This window comes from Lissotriton vulgaris, chromosome 9 (assembly GCF_964263255.1).
Source record: "Lissotriton vulgaris chromosome 9, aLisVul1.2, whole genome shotgun sequence".
In the NCBI taxonomy this organism is placed as follows: domain Eukaryota; kingdom Metazoa; phylum Chordata; class Amphibia; order Caudata; family Salamandridae; genus Lissotriton; species Lissotriton vulgaris.
In genome coordinates this window covers 1,205,992,750-1,206,009,106 of record NC_141697.1, presented here as the reverse complement: position 1 = coordinate 1,206,009,106, position 16,357 = coordinate 1,205,992,750, and the positions used below count along the sequence as shown (strand labels likewise).

Genomic DNA, 16,357 nt, shown 5'->3' with positions numbered 1-16,357 from the left:
AAGCATTATTATGCATCTTACAGGGAGTCCACCAAGCACTGGGCTCATATGAATCAGACTGTGGCGTGGAGGGTGCTATGAGACCAGAGGCGGCTACAAGGGAAATGTTGAAATCAAAGCTTTTCCTGCAGTCAGACCACTTATACCCTTTTGGAAATTTTGGACAAAGTGATGTTACATTTTTCCCATCCCTTCTCACCCCAAACACAAGAACCTATAATGAATGTGCTGCAGCCTCTAGGAAAAGGAGAGAAAGCAACTGTTTCTGGAAGTCCGATCAGACCATTTGAGAATTGCAAGCAGAATTATTGGCTACCACAATAGGAGAGATTTGGATATCAACATTGGGTTTTGTAGCCAGATGTCAAATTAGGACCACGGAGACAGCTAACGGTGGGTGATGTGCATGAGGGACTATTTTACATCATAAAAGTACACTATACTGCCACATTTTAAATTATTTGTCTCAAAGATGAGTAGTAAACAGCAAGCACTGGTTTTTGGGTCTCACCTCCTAGACATCACGAGCTGTCTGTTGGTGAAAAAACATGTTGCTAGCTTACAGTGCGCTAAGAGTTCAAATGTCCCTTATCATTGCTTGGCTTTAGTTTCACTATCATTTGCCTGCTTATTGTTTGTTAGCTTGTGTGGGTTATTCTTCCTCTTCTTGTCTTTTTTCCCGCCCCAAGGAATGAGCCCATTACTTGTGTTGTTCCACTGCTTGCTTTTCAAACACTACTTCTTTCTTTTGGGCTCAGCACTACATGAGAGTGCATGTGTTTTCCAGCTGTCTTCCTCATGTACTTCTCTTTCCTGGCGCACTCCGTGTTACTCTGTGTTGCCCATATGTTTCTCCCCGGTTCCCTCCATGTTCCTGCGTGTTGTGTTCTTGTCCGTGTGCTTCTTCCCACTTGCTCAGCATGGCTCTCTTTCACCTGTTGCTTCTTTCCCCGCCCTCTGGGTTGGTTCTATCCCCTCGCCATTCATGTTACTTCCACCACCTGTACCCTCTTTGTTCTTTACCCCACCCATGCCCTCCTTGTTGTTTCCCCTACCTCTGCCCCACCTATCCCCTCTATGTTGTTTCACTCTCCAGCATCCTTTGCGATTCTTCCCCCACCTCTGTCCTTCTGATGCTTCTCCCTAACCTCATCCTCCATGCTGCTCCACTACCCGTGCTCAAAAAATAAATGAAATGCGTTTGCACCACTTTTTTTTTATTACCAATCCAACTTGGTAAATAAAAAAAACAGTCTTCTCATTTTCTAGCCGTGCACATGCTCTGTGCATGCACCTACAGAATGGTGCAGCTTTGTACATAACACCTTTAGTTTTTGTTTATTTTTTTTAGCCATGCTGCATGCAGTTACTTCTCTCTGTGCCCGTCAAAGGAGCAACACAGTGCAGTAATATCCTGATATTTGGCTTTCATTTTGATTTTTGTGTAAGTGCTGTTTCCAAAGGATCCCATCAGTGCACAAATAATTGTTTTACGTCAGCAGTTCTCAACCTTTTGACTTCTGTGGACCACCAGTGAATCATGACTGGAAACCAGGGACTCCCACTGAGTCATTATTCGAAGCCAAGGACCCCCTCCTAAGCAATTTCTATGATGTAAACCTCAAAAATATTTACAGAAATACAGAGACAAGTATTCAACAAACCAACAAATATTGAAATATTATTTTTAATTCACAATTAAGTATTAAAAAAATCTAAATGTTAATGGGGAGGTTGGAGCTTTTCTAAATTTGTTTTTTCATTCTTAAAATAAAAGAGATATGCAAAACTCTGGCATATCACTTTGTCTTTTTTGCTCCTAATGCATAATCTCTTTTTGTTGAGGCCCCCCATTGTCCAAAGTATTTTATGTTTGCAGCACTCACAATGCTCCAATAAATCAAGCTAAGGATACCAACCGAATTTGTAGCCTCTAATTTAAAATACTTAATGTTTACAGAACGTTTTAACCTTTTAAATTCTCCTTCTTTACTGATATATACTTTGTAAACCTTAAAGTTTAATTTTCTAAACAGTCGCTGGGCCCGATTCACAGAACTAACTTAATATAAAATCCTAAACTTACTACTTTTGGTATTCACAGAAGTTAGGATTTTGTCTTAAGTTTGTCTTAAGACAGACTTAAGACAGACTTAAGTTAGGATTTTGTCTTAAATCTGTCTTAAGTCTGTCTTAAGACAAACTTAAGACAAAATCCTAACTTCTGTGAATACCAAAAGAAGTAAGTTTAGGATTTTGTCTTAAGTTACTTCTGTGAATTGGCCTGCTGAGCCACTGAGCAAGAATAGCGGCTCCCCAGGGGTCCGCGGACCACAGGTTAAGAACCACTGCTTTACATGATGGCAGAATATAAAGGCCCTGATTTAGATCCCAGCGGATGGGTTACTCCAAAGGGATTTATACTTCGATGGGACGTGAGATCCATCACCGTGTGGCAGAGTAACCCGTCCTCTGAGAACTAAAACAGGCCCAAAGTGTGGCTTTGACTACATGTTTTTAATTTAAGTTGCAGTAAAGAATTAGAGTGTGGAGAGAGGTGGGAAATGAGTTTGCTGACATTAACATCAAAAACCTACAGAATGGATTTAGTTTCAAAAACAAAGAGTAGGTTCACAAAAATATTACATTTGCTACGTTTAAGTGCCAGAACAAAAGGCTCAGGTTAAAATATTTAGCTGTAAAATGACACCTGAATGTTGTTTATTCTTCCACACAGCCCAGTATAGATTTCATACCATGAATTTAGGAATATATAAAGCTCGCCTTGTTTGTGGTCTTTCCAGAGCAAACATAACTGTGCATGGTTTTTCCTTGCAACCAGTGGTTAATTTGTGAAAACATAAGTGCTGCGCCTCTTGTCAAGAGGCAGCTTGCCCCAGCCCATTTCTCTTGTTCGCTCTGCCTAAAACAGAACCAACTAATAACCATGAAAGTTGGGGGAGGATGTGATGTAATGGCTAGAGCTGCCGATTTCGGAGCTGGGGAACCAGGTTTGAGTCTTGGCATTGGCCCAACATCCTGTGAATCTGGGCAAATCACTTAATCTCCCTGTAAATGAATGTGCCCTTATCTGGTGCTCATGAAATGCGCCGGTGTTGATGATTAAGTGCTGGTGCTGAGCACCGGAAACCCCTGGCTCAAATTAAGCACTGCTAGCAACTCCTCTTGTAATGACATAGAGAGGTAGATAGTGAAGAGTTAAAAGACTCATGTTCACCAAAGTGTAACCTGCTCAGAGACTTGTGATAATCTGCCAGCACTCCTAGCATAGTTCATGTAATTACAGACCTCGTGATGTATAAGGAAAACCGGCCTTACCATTTAAAACTCATCTTTTTCTATGTGCTGCAAAAGGTCCCGCTCATGCTCCCCCTCTGGGCCAGCACAGCGTATAGCATGAGGAAAGGGGCGGGACCACTTCACCCATTGGTTTTCCTGCACAGTGTGTGACAGCCTTCTGTCATCTTCGCATGTGAACATCTGTCTAAAAGACGGGCATTTCAGTACCAAAGCTTGTGGCTCAATAAATTACTTTACCAATGTTATTTCTTTCCATACTTTAGTCAATATTATGTTTTTAGCCACTCTTATGTATTCAGGCTATATCTTCAGGTTAGAGTAATTTAAAGTTAGTAATGCCTTTCACAAATGAGTATTAGATTTTCCTATGGAAAGCATTAAAACTGAAATGGGTTTATGTATGTCTTTTACGTACACCTACCCCCGACAAAATGTATATTTCTTTTTTATTGCAAGCATATGGCCACCGTGTTTAGGCTGCCGCAATTTGTCTGTTTTTTTTCTTATTTTTCTTTTTGTGTGCAATAAAATAGAACAAAAAACACAACAATTTAACCAGCTGGACGAGGCCAGACCCATTGGCTTTGCCATTGCTTGTTTATTGTTTCCCCCACTGTAGCAGTCTTTCTTTTAATGTTTTAGTCAGTACTCAAAATGCAAGTCAGGCCCTTGGCTTTGGCAGTGTTTGTTCTGTATATATCCCACGGTGGCATCCTGGGGAGAAACTGGATTGTGGCTTAGTTGTGATTCAATATAGAATTATTTCTTGTTCTGGAAATGCAATTTTAAATAAAGATATAAATCATAAGTCCCCCCCTTCGGCCTATCCCAAGCATTAATTTTTACAGATTTAATAGGCCGGTACAAATATACACTGTCACTTTAAAAACAGGTCCAGGAAGTGATTGTAGAAGAGTTTTGGGTGCGCCCGAGTGGAGGAAACACCGAGACCTTTCGGGAATGTGGAATAATTCTTGGAACAAGGCGTGCTTTGCTTGGATCTCTGGTTTCCTGAGATATATTGCTTTGTAGTCATGGCTCTGTTATTAAAAGGGGGCTTAGCCTCTCTAGTTCCACTTAAAAGTTCTCATGATTTTAGCATCACAAAAATACTGCAAAGTGTAATTGTAGCGCCTTCAGTTCTACATTTTGAACTAGAGTGCTTACAAAATGTCTTGTAAACTAGCAGTTGTACATTGGCTGTGCCTCACTGAAATGTTATCTTTAAAACATGAAGTTAAAAGACAAACTTGTGCAAACAAACAGAACCAGGGCAGCGCAGGGCCTCGTTCATCAAAGCTGCAGAGGAAAGGTGGTGCTCAAGTGGTGAGTGAAGGCCTCTCTGGTGACAGGTGGGGACTTTTCGTGAATATCTGGCTTCCTCCTCCGCGGTCAATACAAAGGAGAAAAGATATATTACAGAAAAACAGCCCTCATGTGTCATTGTACAAATGTGATATAAATATGCAGACATATTCAAAAGGAGCTTAGACGGCCATCTGTCAGAGGAAACAGAAAAAAGGTGAAATAAGGGAACAACGTGACTTAATTGTCATATTTTAAAATGCAGTCTTTGATTGAACAATGCTGTAGAAGTTAATTTGCGAAAGACATGTGAAGGACGGTGAATAAGATGTCAAAAAATCAGATTCACAGGGCCCGATTCACAGAATGAACTTAAGACTCAATCCTAAACATAAAACATAATCATTCTATTGAACTTCGTGAGGCCCATTTTAAGACTATGATGGACTGGTATCTCACCCCAGCTAAACTGCATCGCGTGTTTCCCGGCACTTCTGACAGATGCTGGCGGGGCTGTGGCATGCTGGGTGACTTTCGCCACATCTGGTGGGATTGTCCCGCTATCCGCCCCTACTGGGAGGAAATTCTTTCCCACATTAAGGACATCCTGGGCTACCCCATGGCTGACTCAATGGCATATGTATTACTAGGACTCCGAGAACCTTTGCTGGAACATCAAACCCGGGCGGATAAGAAAATCCTTTGGTTGTGCATTGGGGTGGCGAAGACCACCCTAGCAACTGCATGGAAAAAGAAGGGGCCCCAGCAATCTCTCTGTGGTATGCTAGATTGTGGAGATTATTAAGCATGGAACGCATGGCTGAGGTTTTTCTAGGCGATTTTAAGAATTTTGTCTTTCGTTGGGGTCCGCTGGTTCGGTTCCTATCTAGGGGATTACCATCGGCAGTATACCCGCCTACGTTGCGGAGCCTACATCTCTTCCAAGTATGAATGCTGGTGCAATGTTGAGTGTGAAAGCGAAGGACGCCACCACTGGGAGGGGGGGTGGGGGTGGGTGAGGGAAGTTTCTAGTTATTGTTTGGTTGGGACATTTCTGCCATGCCTGTGGCGGGAGGCACTCAGCTGTTCGTTCAAGAGGACTTATGCTGGTTGCGGTTCTTTGCAACTAAAGTGACCCTATGGACTCATGATTATTAACTGGTACACACCTCTGGGCTACAGCTATGGTGACTGTTAACTTAAGAAGCCCTAGTGGCCCGAGGGAGGGGTTGCCCATAATTTTCAGTTCCTCCCGCCTGCTTTGTTTAACCCCCTGCAAGGGATGTTGTGCGACCAGATTTTACTTCATACATATCATTTTGCTAATTCGCATTCGCAAAGGCTGAATTTCGGCCTATGCGAATGTGAATTTGCTTCATACATATGGCCCTCAATTACAAATATTAATTTATCAACAAGTGCAATCTATATATAAACATATATGATGAACCCAAAGACAAACCATAGGTCAGCGAAGCTCTGTAGTAAATGCCTGCCGAGTTCAAGGCCTAATCGAAAAATCCCATAAAAATTAAAAGCAGCCATTCCTATCTTAAGCAGGTAAAGTGCAAGTGCTTACTGGTGTACTGAGCCCCAGAGCAATAGTATAAGGCCTGTTGTTATGTTTACCAATGTTTAGTATGCAAGTTATCTGCCTAAAATGAGGGGAGTGCCACAAGGGATCGAAAGTGGCAAAATAATTTGCTGCAGTTCACGTTGGATCCTGCATGGAGTTCCTAAAAACTTTGCGAAGCAGCACAGAGTTTTCCGTCTTGTGCGGCCCACCAATGTTAAGTTGGTGAGCGAGAAAAATCATACGCTAGACCACCTCCAGGCAAGATTTCTCAACGCGAGCAATTGTGGCAGGTCGTACCGCTCACATTGATTAACATGCCACTTGCGTTGAGGAACATGCCACTTAAGTAGAACATCTACTCGAGCAGCAGAAAAAAGTAACGTCCTCTTGCGCTGCATGTGGTGCCATTCATGTGGATTTTCCAGTGCAAGACAAACATCGGCACTTAAAATCGGCGCGAGCAGTGCAGCATACCGCACTCCGACTCTCGCGGAACTCCGCAAAGGGCAGCAGAGATTTTTCAGCACTTCGCAGAGTTCTGCTTAGCAGAGCTCCTCGAACTCCGCCCAGGCCTACTACAAAGGGGGAATCCCTCCTAGAGTCTGAAGTGCTAGTGCAGTAGAGTGCACATCCCAGAACAGTGCAGACAATAAACTCCTCTACCATAGACAGAATAAGGCAGACTGTTGAGTCAAGCAAAAATAATCAAAATGTAGCATTAGAGCACTAGCCATATAAGCGAGAGAAGAGAGCACTGAAGGAGCACCCTACTGACTCCACGATGCCATCATGTAATGCCCGAGTGGTTCAGTGCAGATCCTATCAAATTCTACATGCATGGATCTGGCCCAAGGGCTGATTATACCAGATATAGCTGCAAAGGGAGAATCCCTCGTGAGGTATAAAGTGCGAGTGGAGTTCAGTGCGATTCCCATCATAATCAAAAGTGCAAACATTGGGCCTAAGAGGAAAATAAAGTGAACAAGATGTCTAGAGAGTCAATTGAGATTGTTCCGTAAAGTAAAAGCACCAACCACTCACGAACAGAAGAAGAAAGTGCGGAAGCGCCTTTTCTCCACAACGTTGTTTTATTCAGCAGAATCGATGCGGCCTTCGTTAATTTTACAAATCTTGCTGTTAATTGACTTGATTCCCCTTTCAAGCATTCTCGAACTGCAACTTTACAGGCCCTTCTGTTTGATTGTCTGAAAATGCGTAGGAGCCAGGACCGGACTGGCTACTGGGCGTTTTGGCATACCGCCAAGCTGGGGGATGATGTCACTGCGGTGGGGACTAATTTTGTTGATGGATACCTGCGTGTGCTTTGAAATAAACAAAGCAAAACAAATTTCGTTCAGCACACGCAGGTCCCCATCAACGCAATCAGCCCCCAGCTCGGTAGCATGCCAAAAACGCCCGGTAGCCAGTCCGGCCCGGGTAGGAGCCAGAAGACCCTACAAGAAGAGAGAAAGGGGCATAAGCAGAGGATGTTTAACCCCTTCCATGCTCATGACGGAACGGTTCCGTCATGAGCGTCGGTTGAGCTGTGCTCAAACGGAACCGTTCCGTCATGAGCCGATAGGCTCATTAGAACCTTCAGCACAGCGCGAAAATTCGCGTCGTGCTGAAGGGGTTAAAAGAGCTTCCTTTGTGGTACAACAGACCCTACATGAGATATCTTGGTCGCGTGTTAAAAGTCCATGTTAATGTTAATGCCATTTATAACGCGCTCGAATCACCCCGAAGGGTATCGCGGCGTATCCACACTTGTACGCTGTAAGAGAAATATGGCTAAGCCGCAAGCCCAGGAGGTGTAACTTGATGTTAAATTGATTGGCTGCAATAGATATGCCTGGAAAGTTATTGGTTGGTATAATCCCCATGTTAAATGTGCATTCTTTTTTGTGTGAATGGTTTGAAATCATCTTGGGCTGACAGTCGCCTGGCTTGTTTCAGCAATATTTTTGATAGCTTTTTGCTGGGAGATCAGCTTAGATAAGCTCTTTAGCGGCGAGTTGATCGATCGTCGCTTGACAAAATAAATGCATTTCTGATGATTTATCTTGGACAATGTTCCACAAAAGGTGCTTCAAGGACTCTGGCTCAGCTGCGGATAACTTAGCACAAAGAGAAAGAAACCTTGCGTTGAACACATACTCTTGGCAGGCCTGATTGAACTCCAGGCCGATCTGTACCCGCGCCTTCAAAGCCGGTAGCTTGAAAGGCACCTCTAACATTGGCCAAAGAACCGCATGTAAGAGTCGGCATCAATTTGCAATCAATGAGTCAAGTCAATTCCTTTATTTTCGATAAATTAATATCATATAAAGACAAGAAAACACAGTCATAAAAAATATACAGTCAATTGCAATAAATACACAGTTGATTACAAATTTAAAAATAAAACTAAGTTTTTCTTAAAATTCATTCCATGTAGTATAATATAATGATTTTACGAATTGTGGTGAGATCCAGGCTTGAAAGGTTCTTAAGCAGGCACTGGATGGCAAAAGTAAGTGTGTTTGGGGGGAAGAAGCCTTTCCCTTCGGGCAGCCAAGCTCTGGAATTCGCTTCCGGTTGTAACTAGGTTGTAACTAGGTTACAACCAAATAGACTCTTGTTCAGGAAAATGCTCAAGACCTGGCAATTCCCGTCTAAGTAAATATAAAATATATCCTTCTCTGGAACAGTTCTCAATACACATTACATTTTTAGTGCCAAGATGCCTCGGCATTCGTGCGCTCTATAAATGCATTACTTACTTACTTACTTACTTTGTTGCTTTTCCAGAGCCTCAATTTGAGCAGTTCGAATTTAGCATTTAGCCATACTCCAAAGTTTTATTATTGGACACTCTTTCGACTTTCTGGGCGTTTACAAACCTATCCTTGTCCTGTATTTGATGTTCCTTTTCCCAAAGACTAGAATTTTGGTTTTGGCTGAATTAATGGTGAGTTTCTTGGTTTTACACTAATCAGCCATACGGGTCAAGGATCTTTGGAGCCTAATTGCTGTTTCATCCAGTAATATATAGTGTCATCAGTGTATTGCAGTAAGTGTAAGCTTCTAACTAGGATTATTGGTGGAAACATATTGGCAGCACTGATGTGGTCCTTCAGATCAGCTCAGTATAAGTTGAAGAGCCAAAATACAACCTTGTTTGAGGCCTCTGTTTATTTGTGTAAATCTTTGCTGACATAGACCACTTGCTAGACACTCTCACTTTGACCCTATAATAGAGCAAAGGTTCAGGATGACTGACAGAAGACATGGTGGAAAGCTATTAATAATGAGTTCCAAGATACAAGAGCAATCAACTGGATCTTTCGCCACAGCTGTCGCCTTTATGTCGAAATACCAATACACCTGTAACCAGGTCCAGTACAAACCATATGCAATTGGTCAACTTGGATATCTTTTATGTTGGTCAAGTTCCCAACTGCAGTGTATATACTTTGATATTTAATAAGGAGGTGTATACATCATCCTACCTTTAATAATGATTACACACACATATTGGTATTAGATTGGGGTGGGTGGGAAGAACCGCGAGTGGCACACAGCATCACTGGTGCTGTTGAGCTGCGGCTCGATTAGGCCGCATCGCCATAATAATGCGCTGATGACCACGAGGATAAATAACTGTAGTTTTAGGAAATGGCAAATGGCTTCATGTTACCCAGTTGTTATAAACAGGAACAAAACACTTCAGATTTTGCATACGATAAACAATGCTGGTTTTACTCACATGTGGTGTTTGCTACCTGCAGGTTAGGTTGTGTGTGGGAACTAGGACCTTTTTACTAAAGTTTCGCCCTAACTTCAGAGTCTTAGAACTGTTTTAGGAAAGAAATATGAGTGTGATTTAGCAAGAGTTTATCCCTGGCGTAAGGCAATTTTACCAATCACATAACCCATAAAAGAGATTTAAGTCCGGTAGGACACTCTAAAGCGGTGGGCCCCAATGTGCAGCTCTTGAGCAATATGTTGTTTGTGGCAAATTTAAGCATTGCTCAGCAGTGATTCCCTACCTTAGGCCATTGTTTCTAGTGCAACACAACACCTACCTTTTATGTAGTAAGGAAGAGATTATGGAACTGACTAGAGTGGGTGGGACATCCACCAGTGGTTGCCAGTTGTCCCACTTTCACCAAAAGTAGAAAAAAACACATCTCAAAGGTGCCAGGTCAACAATTTATCTGATTTCCACTGCTGTGTAGAGTCATCTTTCTTGCGCGAGCAAGAGTTCACAATGTCAACAGAGACCACAGTATGGAGAAGTAAAGTTAGTTTAATCATGATGGACACATCACGGTGTCCCTCAGTCTTGCAGTGCCTGGTTGGACTGTTCCCATGATGAGCAGGGTCAAGACTATTTTGCATATGGCTGAGCCCAAACTGAGGTGGCATGGTGAGCAAAAGAATGATGAGTTGGGATGACACACCGAGTGATTGCCCGTGGTTAGACAAATTGCAAGCATTTCTCCCATCACCTTTTGTGTGTTTCATGTACCGCTCTAAATGGCATGGGTATGGCCAAACTTCGGTGCACGCTCACTGTGTCACTGGAACCAAGCTGTACCCAGCTGATGAGCAAATAACTAGGGCAAAACCAATCCTGGGTTGTTTGTGTTGCGTTTCAGGGAGGTTCTGATTTGGCAGTATGGGCTGGACTGTTCCCATGAGGAGCAGGTCAAGACTGATTTATATGTGTCTGGGTCCAAAACTGGGTTGGCGTGGTTTGCATAATAAGAATGCGTTTGGATGTTATTCCAAGTGATTGTAAGTGGTTAGACAAATTGCAAGCTGCCTCACACTCTCTTTTGTGTGTTTTACGTTTTAGGTCTAGAGAATATCATTGTTGACATGAATGATGCAAAGAACATAGACGTGATGGGCCCAACCCCAATAATATGGAACTCCTAGTTGTAGCAGGAGCTCCATGCTAGCTTCCCACATCATCCTTTGGCCGCCCAGTGGTAGACACTGGAGTTCCTGCCCTGGCTGCTAGGAGTACGTTCCCACTCTGCACTATTCCCTGTCACTTCACACACTTTTGAGCTTCAAAAGACAGCATAGAGCACTTGACAGAAACTGTACAGAGCTAAGGAAGATGTGATATAGCACAGGTTATACAGGGAACACTAGAATCTAAAGAGTGCACTGGCAAACACATCACCTATTAGGTAATTTAAGGTGGTCACAGCCCATCAGAAAAGCAACAGGTACAGAAAGCGGACTGCTGTTGCTGCAAACTGTCATCTCTGATGCCTGCTTTCTCCAGTCCAGCAGGCGAGGCGGGTGGATAAAGTTATCCTGCGCCAAAGCATCTGGAAGCCAGTAACATTGACATACCTTCTGAGATACATAAGGCTCCATGACAGCCCCACTGAAGTGAGCAGTACAAAGAGAACCTCTTGTGGAACAGTGTGATACCATGAGGTCACTGCTGCTGAAGGTGGAACCAAAAACCAGGCCAGTGTTGACGTCAGGAAAGGGTGTGTGTTGCTCTCCTTAACATGATGTGATCATCAAGTACCAGGGCGGTGCTCATGATTTCCTTGTAGTGAAAGATGGTTCCCGGTGGTTGATGGCATAACTAGTTTCACCATTGGAGAGACAATCTTCTTTTGATCCATAAAAAACTTCAAGTGAAGCATTATGCCCATTTGGCCCCATGTGCCCGTGTAAACCACAAATTCGCCTGGCCCCACCAAAGCCCTTCTATTCTGACTAAAAATACGTAGCAAGACTATTTTAAAATGAAAAAACAGATGGACAAATTAGCAAAGATATGAAGAAGTGTCACTACGCTGGAAAAAAAATGTTTTGAAACCCAAACCCAAATCCATGGCCCTCTAACCAGTCAGGTCCACATTGACCCATCTACCCTCGCATCGAGTATCAGGCCATATAAAAAAACTCAATGACCTGAACAAACCGTTCATTGAGCAAACTGGGAATATCAGCCAACTTGGATCAACAGAAGTGTGAGCTACCTGCCATCTTCTCACTACCAGTAACTCTTCAATGGAATCTCTTCCACTCCAGGCTTCAAGGAGCCCTACACGCTTCATGTAGAAGATGCCTCCGAAGACTATACCTGGAAGCTGTGCTTTGCATCCTGATTAAACCACTACTGTGGACAGACCATCCTCTAAAATCCTTCACACTTGGTATACAAGCGAAACCAGCTAAACCTGGCAAAACGCAACGGCTGATTAACCGTGCCTGGAAACTAGTCACTGAAACCTCGTTCCAATCCAACTTCATGCATCAAAATACGCAGGCACTTGACAATCTCCCCGTGAATGTGTGCGCAGTTACTCTTGAAACAGAAATAAGGGCAACACTGGACACTTTGGCCCCCAAACAAAAACAAAAACCTATGAAATCACTAAGACCAGCCACTGAGAAGTGGTATACACCACAACTCAAAATGCTCAAAAGAAAGTGTCATAGCTTAGAGCACCAATGGAGAGAGTCAAAAGAGGACTTAGACAGACTAAAGTATAAATCTGAACTCAAGACTTACAATCATGCCAAAAGAAATGCCCAAAAACTCTTTTTCGCACAATGAATTCATGACAACTGTAATACGGCTAAAGAGCTATACAAAATAGTGAAAGAACTTAGCAAACCAGCTGGCCTGTCCCAATCCCTACCCCCATCAATGGAAGCCTGCAAAAAGATAAATGATAAATGATAAAATGAGCAACATCTACTCTTCTTTCAATCTCACTACACAAACAGACATAGTCACCTTGGATCCCCAAACCCCACACCCAGAGACTCCATCAGAAATGAGCAACTTCACACCACTGACAGAAAATGAGGTTCTTAAAGCAATGAAAGAACGTAACGTAAACGTAAAACGTAAACGTACAGGAATTTATATAGCGCAAATCACCAACTGGTCTCTAAGCGCTTGCTTAGGGAACCCGTCCTGGTATTCCCCTGTGAGATAGCCCCGGCAGGGTATCCGCAAGGTGAAAGCCAGGCATCCCGCCGCGAGGGGCCGTTGTGGAGATTAAGCAAGCTATTGCCCAGAGTCGCAGAGTGTGAACCCATGAATCGAGAAGGCACTGGAGCGAGAATTGTCGAGTCCATGGACATTTTAGGACTCAAGACCCCGCCGAGCCGGGAATTGAACCCTGGTCCCGGGCTGACCTCTGCTTCCAGGTCTGCCTCCTCTAACCAGTGAGCCACACTTCTCCACTAGTGAAATCTGGCTCTCCCCTCGACCCCTGCCCTCATTTTATCTCTGCTCAGATTGCCCCCATCCTCTGCCCATACATCACCCAGCTGTTCAACAATTCCTTCAAAACTGCCACCTATCCGTATATCTGGAAACAGGCCAAAGTAATCCCCTTGCTAAAAAAAGCCGGATCACATGTTCTCAATCCTGAGAACTATTGTCCAATCTTCCAACTTCCCTACCTATCTAAAGTCCTGGAGAAACTGGCTAACAAGCAATTGATACACTACCTGGAAACCAATAATTTATTGGATCCATCACAAACGGGTTTCAGGGCACGGAGGCCACATTGCTGGCAGTGCTAGATAACATCAGAATATGCACTGATCAAGGTGGAGCAGTTGCGCTGATACTGTTGGGCTTGTCGGCGGATTTCGACACGGTCTCTCACAACAGAATGCTGGAAATTCTCCATAATAAGGGTATTCACTCCAACGCTCTGCAATGGCTCAGATCATTCCTAAGCAATCGTACTCAATCAGTTCGCCTGGGCCATTATCAATCTAAACCCAGCACCTCCAGATTTGGTGTCCCACAGGGGGCATCACTTAGCCCCACCCTATTTAACGCTTATGTTTAATCTCTGGCCAAAATCGGTAGGAAGTGGGGAATCGACATCTGCTCTTACGCAGATGACACGCAACTGATAGTATCACTCAAAGAAAGGCCTGAAGTCTCCAAACAAAAACTTCATAACTGCTTGACAGAAACGTCCCAATGGATCAATGAGCACTGTCTAAAACTGAATGCGGGGAAATCCGAGATTTTACTTTTCGGAGGAGCCACGTGGTGGCCACAAACATTGGGCACTGCCCCAAGTCCTAAACAATGTGCTAAAAACATAGGTGTCTTTATCGACGACACCTAATCTGTGAAGGACCATGTACGGATCCTTTGTGGAAGGGATTTTGCGACGCTAAAATTACTAGCAAGACTGTTTCCGTGGATACCAATGGACTGCCGGAGATCAGTCATGCAGGCCCTGCTGATAAGTCAACTCGACTATGGCAATGCATTATTCGTAGGCATGACCGAGCTCCTGTTCACAAGACTTCAGATACTCCAAAATGCCCCTGCCAAACTGGTCTGTAATCAAAATAGGAGAAGCTCTGCCTCAATGTGCTTGAAAACACTGCACTGGCTACCGGTGCGTCAACGAGCAGTATTTAAATTGCTCTGCCATGCCCATAAAGCACTGTACAAAAGCGGCCCAAAAATACTCCAGGATAACATTTTATTTATTATTCCCTCAAGGAGTTTGCGATCACTACATCTTGCGTTGGCAAGAACAAAACGCATTAAGAAAGTCAGGTCCGGGGGAGATCCTTCTCATACTTAGCGGCAAAAAAATGGAACAACATGCCTTTGGATCTACGACTCACCTCTAACCATCTATCATTCCGGAAAAAAATGAAAACCCATTTGTTCCCCAAAAACTAAAAGAAACATCAGCTTGACCCTTGTCTAGCTTTACCCGATTATGTGCATCTAGCGCCTTGATATCCCTCTGGGATGAGTGTAGCGCTCTATAAATAAATACATAAATAAATATGGAAAGCTGACCAATCGAACCAGGCACATGAACATAAAAATAGGACTTGTCTTGAATACTTATAGTAAAAATAAATATAGGACTTGTCTTGAATATTAATAGTAAAAATAACAAACGGGAGCTTACTAACTTCTCAGTTCAAATTTCACCAAATCATTATTCTGTGCAGAGGGCTGCGTCTATTTTGATAGTGTCAGCCTTCTGGGTGAGTTCTGTCAGAGACTGCTGGCTCAGTGTCACGCAGAGCACTTCAGAAGGGACTCCCCTGGAAGCTTAGCATCTTCACCGCAGTTTAATAAATGTGCCACCGCTGCTCAGTCAGCCCTGAGCCTCTTTGACTGCCTCTGGTGATATAATTAAAGACTGTCTCCTAGGCATATTTTTTATTATTTCATCACAGATGGCAATTGGTTGGTGCTTAATTGACTTCCCAGACTTGATTTAAAAAGAGATTTAACCCTTGGTCTACTGAGCGGCTCTTTCTTTGTGCTTAAATTCCAGTCTTCCGAATGAGAGAGAGAGAGCGAGAGAGACAGTGTGTATACGTAAATGTAAATGTAAATGTGTGTATACTTGTAAAGCGCACTATCACCTAGAAGGTATCTTGGCGCTGTATACCGCTGTGGAACCCTTCCTGGCTTTCCCTGTGAGATGCCCCTTGTGTGTGCCTATACAGTTAATCAGCAAAATAATTTGTGCATACTCATAATAAACGTTTTTATTTTGTATTTCAGTTTTTCCTATGCATGTTTGAAAGTATCTTAAAAATGCTGTACAAAGCAACAACAACCATTGGCAAAACCAATCGGTCTCGCCTTTTGGCTTTGCCACTGCTGACCTATTGACTTTCCCAATACTTTTCTCTGATGCTGTTCAGCATCAACTAAAAAAATGCATATTACTGATGCTGTAGTCGTGCAGTGCCCCGATAACTAGGCACTGACTAGAGGCGGCAGCAAGGAGGGATAAGGGAGCAACGAATTGTGAGAACTTTTATTTTATAAAAACTGAGGAGAATGGGGAAAGATAAAGAAAGCAGAATGCAGGCTGCCGGGTGGGGTAGCCAGTGGCTGCTCCTTCTCAATGGAGGAGCGTCGCCCCACTGGCTCAGAGCCAGCAGGTGAAAAATAAAACAATATTTTATGATTGTTTTATTTGGCAGCTGCTGGCTGAGCCTGCGTGTCTAGGGAGGGCGGGCTGGGCCATGGGAGGGAGGAGTGGTGTGCAGTTCTAATTGCTCATGATTGTTTGGCCGGCCGTCTTAGGCCAGCCAAACAGACATGCTCAGTTAGGTTTCTCCAACCCAGCTGTGTAGAACAGACGGGTTTCAGAAACAGCACAGACT

At 43.5% G+C, this 16,357-nt stretch overlaps 1 protein-coding gene across 1 annotated transcript in view; it reads left to right on the top strand.

The window, feature by feature from the left end:
• Positions 1-16,357, top strand: part of MGLL (monoglyceride lipase) — a 412,525-nt gene that overhangs the window by 248,320 nt on the left and 147,848 nt on the right. The gene's annotated exons all lie outside the window — the stretch shown is intronic.